General features: G+C 59.7%; 2 non-coding genes across 2 annotated transcripts; both read left to right on the top strand.

Moving 5' to 3' along the window:
* Nucleotides 1-6,067: 6,067 nt before the first annotated feature.
* On the top strand, nucleotides 6,068-7,882 carry LOC142791860 (small subunit ribosomal RNA). Its single transcript, XR_012890476.1, has one exon. It is a non-coding gene; the product is annotated as a small subunit ribosomal RNA (ribosomal RNA).
* A 1,719-nt stretch (nucleotides 7,883-9,601) lies between these two features.
* LOC142791851 (5.8S ribosomal RNA) lies at nucleotides 9,602-9,754 on the top strand. The gene has a single exon (XR_012890467.1). It is a non-coding gene; the product is annotated as a 5.8S ribosomal RNA (ribosomal RNA).
* The last annotated feature ends 725 nt before the right edge of the window (nucleotides 9,755-10,479 follow it).

Here is a 10,479-nt window from a genome sequence, read left to right as displayed (position 1 = left end):
GCCCCGGCAGACGCGTTTTTTTTTCTTTCGCCCCGGCAGACGTGGTTCCCCCCCCCCCCCCCTTTTCGCTCGCCCCGGCTGACGAGGTTTTCGCGCCGCCCCGGCTGACGCAGTTTTCGCGCCGCCCCGGCTGACGCGGTTTCGTGCCGCCCCGGCTGACGCGGTTTTCGCGCCGCCCCGGCTGACGCGGTTTTTGCGTCGCCCCGGCTGACACGGTTCGGACTTTGCACTTTTCGGCTGTGCCTGGCTGGCGGCCCACTCACTCGATCGCCATGTCTGTTTGCCACAGTTTTCCCGGTGGTGCCGCACCCGGGCTTGCCCCGGCAGACGCGTTTTTTTTTTTCTTTTCGCCCCGGCTGACGCAGTTTTCGCCCCGCCCCGGCTGACGCGGTTTCGTGCCGCCCCGGCAGACGCGGTTTTTTGCGCCGCCCCGGCTGACGCGGTTTTTGCCGCCCCGGCTGACGCAGTTCGGACTTTGCACTTTTTGGCTGAGCCTGGCTGGCGGCCCACTCACTCGATCGCCATGTCTGTTTGCCACAGTTTTCCCGGTGGTGCCGCACCCGGGCTCGCCCCGGCAGACGCGTTTTTTTTTTTCCTTCGCCCCGGCAGACGTGGTTCCCCCCCCCCCCTCCGTCTTTCTTTTTGTTTTTTTTTTTCGCCGCGGCTGAAGTGGATTTTTCGGTGCCTCGACGCCCCGGTAGTCGCGGTTTTTCCGTTTCCGCACGGCCCCGGCTGACGCTGCTCGGTCACAGTCGCCTTTTGTGAGGATTGCAGACTTCTTGAGCGCGGGTGTTTTTTTTTTGTTGTTGTTGTTGTTTTATTACGCATTCGCTCCAGCAGACGCTGTTTAGACTTTTTGTTTCCTCTTTTATCCTGCGACGAGGTGACGAGGTTTATTCGGTGCCCCGCCGCCCCGGCTGAAGTGATTTTTCCTGTCCCGTGCCGCCCCGGCTGACGCGGTTGGGACTTCGCGTTTGTTCGGCCGCCACGGGTTTTGGCGCACTCGCTCGGTTGCTTGTTGTTGCCACTTGTTGCGAACCCAGGTTTCTTGAGCGAGCGCGGGCGTTTTTTCTTCCTTTCTTTCTTTGTTCTATGTGTTAGCGAATCGGCCTTTAATATCACACGAGGACTCACAACCAACAATTTTCAGTTTGAAGTGTAAAAAATCTGCAGGTGTTGACGTAACTGACTTGCCCCGTACCCTTGAGTACATCCATGAAGTTCTCGTAGTACTACTAAATCGCATTATTCCAAGTGGAGAAATTCCCATAAACTTGCAAACCTCTACACGAAAATCGGTGCGCGTGATAAAGTTGAAAATTATCGTCCGATATCAAATGTGCCTTCTATAACACAAATTCTAGGAAAAAAAAAAAAAACACTTGTTCGCCGTTTTCTGCGCCGTGACTGGCAGCACTCCGGCGAAGCGAAACGGGGTCGATTCGAGCACGATATCGGCGTCTTTCGACGTGCTCGCCGGCGACCGTCGCACGAGTACGTCGCACGAGCGCGTCTGCCGGGGCGCCGTTTGCGAAGCCGACGCAAAAGTGGGAACCGCCGCTCGGATGATCGCCGCTTTCGGCAGAGTGAGTGTTGGCACTCCGGGGAAGCGAAACAGCGTGAATGCGCCCACGAAATCGGCGTATTTTGAAGTGCCCGCCGGCGACCGTCGCACGAGTACGGTAAACCGCGTCAGCCGGGGCGTAGTTCGGGACGCCGACGAAAAAGTGGGAAGCGCAACTCGGATCTTCGCCGTTTTTGCAGGAGTGAGTGGCGGCCCTCCTGCGAGACCAAGAAGCATCGATTCGTGCACGAATTCGGCGCCTTTCGACGTGATCGCCGGCGACCGTCGCTCGAGTAGGGCAAACCGCGTCTGCCGGGGCGGGCTTCGGGACGCCGATGCGAAAGTGGGAAACGCTGCTCGGATGTTCGCCGTTTTTGGCCGAGTGAGTGCTGGCACTCGGGCGAAGCCAAACGGGGCCGATTACGGCACGATATCGGCGTCTTTCGACGTGCCCGGCGGCGACCGTCGCACGAGTACGGTAAACCGCGTCAGCCCGGGCGGAGTTCGGGACGCCGATGCGAAAGTGGAGAACGCCGCTCGGATCTTCGCCGTTTTTGGAGGAGTGAGTGGCGGCACTCCGGAGAAGCCAAGGAGCGCCAATTAGCGCACGATATCGGCGTCTTTCGACGCGCTCGCCGGCGACCGTCGAACGAGTAGGGCAAACCGCGTCTGCCGGGGCGGGGTTTACGACGCCGACGCAAAAGTGGGAACCGCCGCTCGGATGTTGGCCGTTTTTGGCAGAGTGAGTGCTGGCACACCGGCGACGCGAAAGAGCGCGAAAGCGCCCACGAAAGTGGCGTATTTGGACGTGCTTGACGGCGACCGCTGCAGGAGTACGAAAAACCACGTCAGCCGGGGCGAGCGACCCACGGCGGTCTGGGTGCTTATCGCTGCTATTATAGGGGCACCCCGGCAGACGCAGAAAAAAAAAATTTTTTTTCGACCTTCTTTTTTGCTGGTCGAGCTCGGGTAACCCAGGTCGCAATGGGAGCCGCGCACGAAAGCGGCGTCGCGAGACGCGTTCGCGGTCGCTAGTCGCACGAGCTCGGCAACCGCGTCAGCCGGCGCGGAGTTCGGGATGCCGACGGCTAAGTGGGTACCGCTGCTCGGATGTTCGCCGTTTTTGGCCGAGTGAGTGCTGGCACTCCGGCGAAGCGAAACGGGGCCGATTCGGGCACGATATCGGCGTATTTCGACGTGCTCGCCGGCGACCGTCGCACGAGTACGGCAAAGCGCGTCTGCCGGGGCGAGGTTTGCGATGCCGACGAAAAAGTGGGAAGCGCCGCTCGGATCTTCGCCGTTTTTGCAGGAGTGAGTGGCGGCCCTCCTGCGAGACCAAGAAGCATCGACTCGCGCACGATATCGGTGTCTTTCGACGTGCCCGCCGGCCACCGCCGCACGAGTACGGCAAACCGCGTATGCCGGGGCGGGGTTGGCGACGCCGACGCAAAAGTGGGAACCGCCACTAGGATGTTCGCCGTTTTTGGCAGAGTGAGTGCTGGCACACCGGCGACGCGAAAGAGCGCGAAAGCGCCCACGAAAGTGGCGTATTTGGACGTGCTTGACGGCGACCGCTGCAGGAGTACGAAAAACCACGTCAGCCGGGGCGAGCGACCCACGGCGGTCTGGGTGCTTATCGCTGCTATTATAGGGGCACCCCGGCAGACGCAGAAAAAAAAAATTTTTTTTCGACCTTCTTTTTTGCTGGTCGAGCTCGGGTAACCCAGGTCGCAATGGGAGCCGCGCACGAAAGCGGCGTCGCGAGACGCGTTCGCGGTCGCTAGTCGCACGAGCTCGGCAACCGCGTCAGCCGGCGCGGAGTTCGGGATGCCGACGGCTAAGTGGGTACCGCTGCTCGGATGTTCGCCGTTTTTGGCCGAGTGAGTGCTGGCACTCCGGCGAAGCGAAACGGGGCCGATTCGGGCACGATATCGGCGTATTTCGACGTGCTCGCCGGCGACCGTCGCACGAGTACGGCAAAGCGCGTCTGCCGGGGCGAGGTTTGCGATGCCGACGAAAAAGTGGGAAGCGCCGCTCGGATCTTCGCCGTTTTTGCAGGAGTGAGTGGCGGCCCTCCTGCGAGACCAAGAAGCATCGACTCGCGCACGATATCGGTGTCTTTCGACGTGCCCGCCGGCCACCGCCGCACGAGTACGGCAAACCGCGTATGCCGGGGCGGGGTTGGCGACGCCGACGCAAAAGTGGGAACCGCCACTAGGATGTTCGCCGTTTTTGGCAGAGTGAGTGCTGGCACTCCGGCGAAGCGAAAGAGCGCGAATGCGCCCACGAAAGTGGCGTGTTTGGACGTGCTTGACGACGACCACCGCAGGAAAACGAAAAACCACGTCAGCCGGGGCGAGCGACCCATGGCGGTCTGGGTGCTTATCGCTGCTATTATAGGGGCACCCCGGCAGACGCAAAAAAAAAAAAATTTTTTTTCGACATTCTTTCTTGCTCGTCGACCTCGGGTGACCCAGGTCGCAGTGGGAGCCGCGCACGAAAGCGGCGTCGCGAGACGGCTTCGCGGTCGCTAGTCGCACGAGCTCGGCAACCGCGTCTGCCGGGGCGGAGTTCGGGACGCCGACGGCTAAGTGGGAACCGCCGCTCGGATGTTCGCCGTTTGTGGCCGAGTGAGTGCTGGCACTCCGGCGAAGCCAAACGGGGCCGATTCCGGCACGATATCGGCGTCTTTCTACGTGCTCGCCGGCGACCGTCGCACGAGTACGGCAAAGTGCGTCTGCCGGGGCGGGGTTTGCGACGCGTACGCAATAGTGAGAACCGTCGCTCGGATGTTCGTCGTCTTTCGCCGAGCCAGTGCTGGCACTCCGGCGAAGCCGAACGGAGCCGATTCGGGCACGATATCGGCGTCTTTCCACGTGCTCGCCGGCGACCGTCGCACGAGTACGGTAAACCGCGTCAGCCGGGGCGGAGTTCGGGACGCCGATGCGAAAGTGGGAAGCGCCGCTCGGATCTTCGCCGTTTTTGGAGGAGTCAGTGGCGGCACTCCGGTGAAGCCAAGGTGCGCCAATTCGCGCACGATATCGGCGTCTTTCGACGTGCCCGCCGGCCACCGTCGCACGAGTACGGCAAACCTCGTCTGCCGGGGCGGGGTTTGCGACGCCGACGCAAAAGTGGGAACCGCCGCTCGGATGTTCGCCGTTTTTGGCAGAGTGAGTGCTGGCACTCCGGCGAAGCGAAAGAGCGTGAATGCGCCCACGAAAGTAGCGTATTTGGACGTGCTTGACGGCGACCGCCGCAGGAGTACGAAAAACCACGTCAGCCGGGGCGAGCGACCCACGGCGGTCTGGGTGCTTATCGCTGCTATTATAGGGGCACCCCGGCAGACGCAGAAAGAAAAAAAAAAAAAATGGGGACATGGCGTGCGTCACCGTGCGGCTTCGCAGCGTTGCCGAAGTCGCCGAGCCCTTCGACTGAGCCGAACGGCGGACAGGGAACGTTGGTCGGCCGTTCTAACCTGTCGGTGCCACGCCGAGACGTCGTTAAGGAAAACCGCGTCGTGGGCCTCTACGACGCCGTCGAGTCGTTGTACGTTTGGTGTCCAGCGTGTCGGCGGCGAGTAGCGGACACGTCGTTCACGACTTCGGTCTTTCGCAGTCGACGCGAACTTGCGGAGAGTCGTGGTGCCTCACGTTTTCGGCAGAAACCGCGGCGGAATTTTCCCGTGCGTGCGCGCACGACCTCGGTGCTGTGCCGTCAGCGTAGTGTTGCACAAACTCGTGGCCTACCCAAGGTGCGGTACGTTTGCGGCCGTATCCTCGGTGGGAATTTCGTGAGTAGGGTCGCAAATTCTACGACCTCGGCCGGTTTGAGAGCGACGTAGACTTGTGGCACGCTCAACGTGCCACACGTTTCGGGGCACACCCGCGGTGAAATTTTCTCGAGTACGCTCGTATTAGTGCCCAAGGAGGTCTGGGTACTTATCGCTGCTATTATGTGGGGGTTCTCGTGAGCGGCGTACGCGAAAGCGACCGGGTGTCTGATATGCGGCGGGCTTCGGCCTCGTCAAGCGTGTCCTCGGGTCTGCTCCAGGGGAATCCACGGCAGTCGTCTGCAGCCTCATCCGCTTGATGCGTTAGGGGCTGGTTGTCGGACGGTGCCGTTTTACCACGATATCGAGGTGTGTTCCGTGTCGTCCTCGGGCGATTCAGATGCGAAAGCGCCGAAGACGCGGGCGTGACCCGTCGTCTGGCGGCTTTGCAGTCTCGGCTCCGTTGCTAGTTCCGGCCGGTCCACCGACAGTGCAGCGGGCTTGGGCAACCCGCACGGCGCGACCGAGTCGATGCAACGAAAAAGAGCGAGCATGAACGTGCTTCTTGCCGCACGGCTCCCACTCGTCTTTCGGGAAGGTTGTGCCGTAGCGAGCTCGAACGCCGTCATCTCGGAGTGCAAAATAAGCGTGTTGGGGCGCCTGAAGGTGGCCTCCGCCGCACACAGACTGCGTCCGGCCCGCCGAAGGCGAGGACGGACGCGCAGTCGAACGATTACCTGGTTGATCCTGCCAGTAATCATATGCTTGTCTCAAAGATTAAGCCATGCATGTCTAAGTACATGCCGAAATAAGGCGAAACCGCGAATGGCTCATTAAATCAGTTATGGTTCCTTAGATCGTTTCTTCCTACTTGGATAACTGTGGCAATTCTAGAGCTAATACATGCAGTGAGCCTGGAGCCCTTTGGGTAACGGGTGCTTTTATTAGACCAAGATCGATCGGGTTTCGGCCCGTATTGTGTGGTGACTCTGGATAACTTTGTGCTGATCGCATGGCCACGAGCCGGCGACGTTTCTTTCAAGTGTCTGCCTTATCAACTTTCGATGGTAGGTTACTTGCTTACCATGGTTGTTACGGGTAACGGAGAATCAGGGTTCGATTCCGGAGAGGGAGCCTGAGAAACGGCTACCACATCCAAGGAAGGCAGCAGGCGCGCAAATTACCCACTCCCGGCACGGGGAGGTAGTGACGAAAAATAACAATACGGGACTCTTTTGAGGCCCCGTAATTGAAATGAGTACACTCTAAATCCTTTAACGAGGATCAATTGGAGGGCAAGTCTGGTGCCAGCAGCCGCGGTAATTCCAGCTCCAATAGCGTATACTAAAGCTGCTGCGGTTAAAAAGCTCGTAGTTGGATCTCAGTTCCAGACGAGTAGTGCATCTACCCGATGCGACGGCTCGGACTGAACATCATGCCGGTTCTTTCTTGGTGCACTTCATTGTGTGCCTCGAGATGGCCGGTGCTTTTACTTTGAAAAAATTAGAGTGCTCAACGCAGGCGAGTCGCCTGAATAAACTTGCATGGAATAATAGAACAAGACCTCGTTTCTGTTCTGTTGGTTTTTGGAATACGAGGTAATGATTAAGAGGGACGGACGGGGGCATTCGTATTGCGGCGCTAGAGGTGAAATTCTTGGACCGTCGCAAGACGAACTACTGCGAAAGCATTTGCCAAGAATGTTTTCATTGATCAAGAACGAAAGTCAGAGGTTCGAAGGCGATCAGATACCGCCCTAGTTCTGACCATAAACGATGCCAACCAGCGATCCGCCTGAGTTACTCAAATGACTCGGCGGGCAGCTTCCGGGAAACCAAAGTATTTGGGTTCCGGGGGAAGTATGGTTGCAAAGCTGAAACTTAAAGGAATTGACGGAAGGGCACCACCAGGAGTGGAGCCTGCGGCTTAATTTGACTCAACACGGGAAAACTTACCCGGCCCGGACACTGGGAGGATTGACAGATTGAGAGCTCTTTCTTGATTCGGTGGATGGTGGTGCATGGCCGTTCTTAGTTGGTGGAGCGATTTGTCTGGTTAATTCCGATAACGAACGAGACTCTAGCCTATTAAATAGGTGCGGGGTTCCCAGCACCTTACAACCTTCTTAGAGGGACAAGCGGCTCCTAGCCGCACGAAACAGAGCAATAACAGGTCTGTGATGCCCTTAGATGTCCGGGGCCGCACGCGCGCTACACTGAAGGAAGCAGCGTGTCTTTATCCCTGTCTGAAAAGACTGGGTAACCCGTGGAACTTCTTTCGTGATTGGGATAGGGGCTTGCAATTGTTCCCCTTGAACGAGGAATTCCCAGTAAGCGCGAGTCATAAGCTCGCGTTGATTACGTCCCTGCCCTTTGTACACACCGCCCGTCGCTACTACCGATTGAATGATTTAGTGAGGTCTTCGGACCGATGTCCGGCGCGGCCTTTCGGTTGCGCCGGTCTGTTGGAAAGATGACCAAACTTGATCATTTAGAGGAAGTAAAAGTCGTAACAAGGTTTCCGTAGGTGAACCTGCGGAAGGATCATTAACGGATTGTGAAGGGTGAGCGCCTCAGCTGCGTCTGCGCCCGACACTTTCTGCCGCTGACCCCGTTTGGACGCGGGGTCGGCTTTTCCCCACGGGGCTGCCTGAATGTGGAGCGGCACCCCGTGACAAATTGTTGCGCCCAGCGGACGCCAACACCGCGACCTTGGACGGTCGGCCAGGTGGCGGACGCGGGTACAAACGGCGCAACGCACTCATAGGTCGGCTTTCGACCCGCCACTGCACCGTGGCTCGAAGCGCTCGAAATGCGCGACCCGACCGCTGCGGGACCGCCTAGTACTGTAAACAGGAGCGGCGGAGCGCGAACGGCGAGTCGTGGTTACGTCGGTAGAAGGCGAGGCTGCGCGTTCCCGAAACGCCAGCCGAGTGCCCTCCCGACCGTTCGAGCGTGCAAGAACGAGACCCGACAATCGCGCGGCGACTGCCAAGTACGAGAGGAACGGCACAAGCGTCGGCGGTCGGTCAAGGAACTGGCGATGTGACGGGTCCGCTGTGCACCAGTGCATACCGTCCCGCCGTCCGCGGCAAGCGCCTCCGCGTCCTCGGGTGACGGAGGCTGCCGGTCGGTTCTTGCAGGCGAGGGATCTCGCTGGCACCGGTTCGCGTTGACGCGCGGCCGGTCATGGCACGGCGATGCGACGGCCGAGGTGCGCAGTACTCGATGGAGGAACCGCACGCTCCGATGACCGTCCCGCCCTCCGCGGCGTATGCGTACCGACCGTAATGGTTGCAGCAGCGCCGGCCGGCTTTTGAATTCGCCACACGAAACACGGTGCGAGATCGCGGTTAGGGGAGCGTCGACGTTGCCAGGCGTTTTGCTTGCTGCCGAGGGAAAGGCGGCACGGCCACGTCGCGCTCGTCGCGATTAGCGGGTCTGCGCGCTTTGGGAAGGTGCCGCAACGACTTGCCGAAAGAGGAAGCACGGAAGAACGAGGGACTTGGACGTCCCGACAATTGAACGCACTTGCGGCCAGGCCCTTGCTGGCTTCGTTCTTCCGCCTCGAGTAGGCTCGTACGCGGCTCCGGCGCCGAAAGTGGTCCTTGGCACCGACTTCGGTGGACGTGGGAAGTGCCGCGCAAGTACGGCGCGCCTGGCTCCACCTGTTGGCTAAAGTAGGCAGCCGGATCGGCATTTTGGTGTGCGGTGGCAAACCGTGGATGCGAAAAAAGCTTGTGCGATTTCGTGGAACAAAAAGCGGGGGTCCCCCTTTTTATGCGGAGGAGACCGACCCGCCTGCCGTGGTGAACCGCGACGCCACGGTAAAAACGGGAGAGGCTTGTCGATGGGACCGTGCATCCCGCGCTCCACGGAGGCCGGGAGGCGGCCGCCCGAGGAAATGTGTAGCCGTCGAGGCCCGCATCTGCGTGCACTCTTATCCAAATGGGTGTACCGCAGGCATTTTCTGGTTAGGCGGGCCAATGAGAGCGAGCACACAACGATACCTACGGGTCCGGCTTGGAGAACCGGCTTCGACGCCTCCCGAGTATTTATAGAGGGGTGGACCACGAAAGCACTCGCAAGTAGCGAAAGCGAAACGCCGTCCGAAACACACCGTTTGCTCGATTTGCGGCAGCCGAAAAAGGCGCGGCAGAGTTTTGGAGTCCAAGCGTGCGCTGAAAAGCGCCCTTCTTGGCCACTGTTTGGCCGAGTGCCAGAAACGTTTGGTTTTGACTGTACGGAATTGAACAAACACTTTTTCACGACTCTAAGCGGTGGATCACTCGGTTCTCGGGTCGATGAAGAACGCAGCCAGCTGCGAGACTTGGTGTGAATTGCAGGACACACTGAGCACTGATTCTTTGAACGCACATTGCGGCCTTGGGTCTTCCCTTGGCTTCGTCTGTCTGAGGGTCGGATCACATATCAAGAGAGCCTTCGGCGCACAAGGGAACGTGAGCCGTCGACTCGTTTTGACCGCGTCGGCAACACGGACAGCACGCTGAACACCTCACAGCGAGCGCCAACAGCGGCCACTCAAGGGCGAGACGGTGGCGACCGTCGTGCCAGAGCCCAACCGAAACGGGGGCGACCGACTGCATTGAGGATGTGGCACCTCGTTGAGACCGCCGCAGGACTTCGAGTCGGAAGGAAGCCTGCAGGGAAAGTGCGGTCGAGGTTGCGTACTCCTCTCTGCGACCGGGCGCGCAAGAGCTGCGAGAGCCACGGACGCGCAACTTTAACGCACGGTAAACACGAGGAGCGAAAGCCGGCCAGCAAAGCTTCTCCAGCCGTGCGCAAAGTGCGCGAGATCGCAGCCTTGCGTTGCGCTTGTTGCCCTCGAAGTAAGCAGGGTGTCCCGTAGACCGGGCGCTCGAACACGCTGCGGGGCCGTGCCTCCTCCAGGCTTTGCCGCGCGAACAGGGAACGTTCGCGCGCAAAGCGCAGGGAGGTGAGGAGGCTGCGCCCGACGTTTGCGGTTCGCTGCGTACGCGGTTGATGCGGAGAGCACGGCGCGACGACTTGCCGCGAAGCGGAAAAAGTCTCCCGCACGAGTTGGCGAAACGTTGGCGAAGCTTAAGGCGTTCTCGTCGTAGTCCGCCGTCGGTCTAAGTGCTTCGCAGTTCCCGTCCCGTTCAAAA

This window comes from Rhipicephalus microplus, unplaced genomic scaffold, assembly GCF_043290135.1.
Source record: "Rhipicephalus microplus isolate Deutch F79 unplaced genomic scaffold, USDA_Rmic scaffold_191, whole genome shotgun sequence".
In the NCBI taxonomy this organism is placed as follows: Eukaryota; Metazoa; Arthropoda; class Arachnida; order Ixodida; family Ixodidae; genus Rhipicephalus; species Rhipicephalus microplus.
The sequence above is the reverse complement of the archived record's forward strand: the minus strand, read 5'-3'. Positions and strand labels throughout refer to the sequence as shown.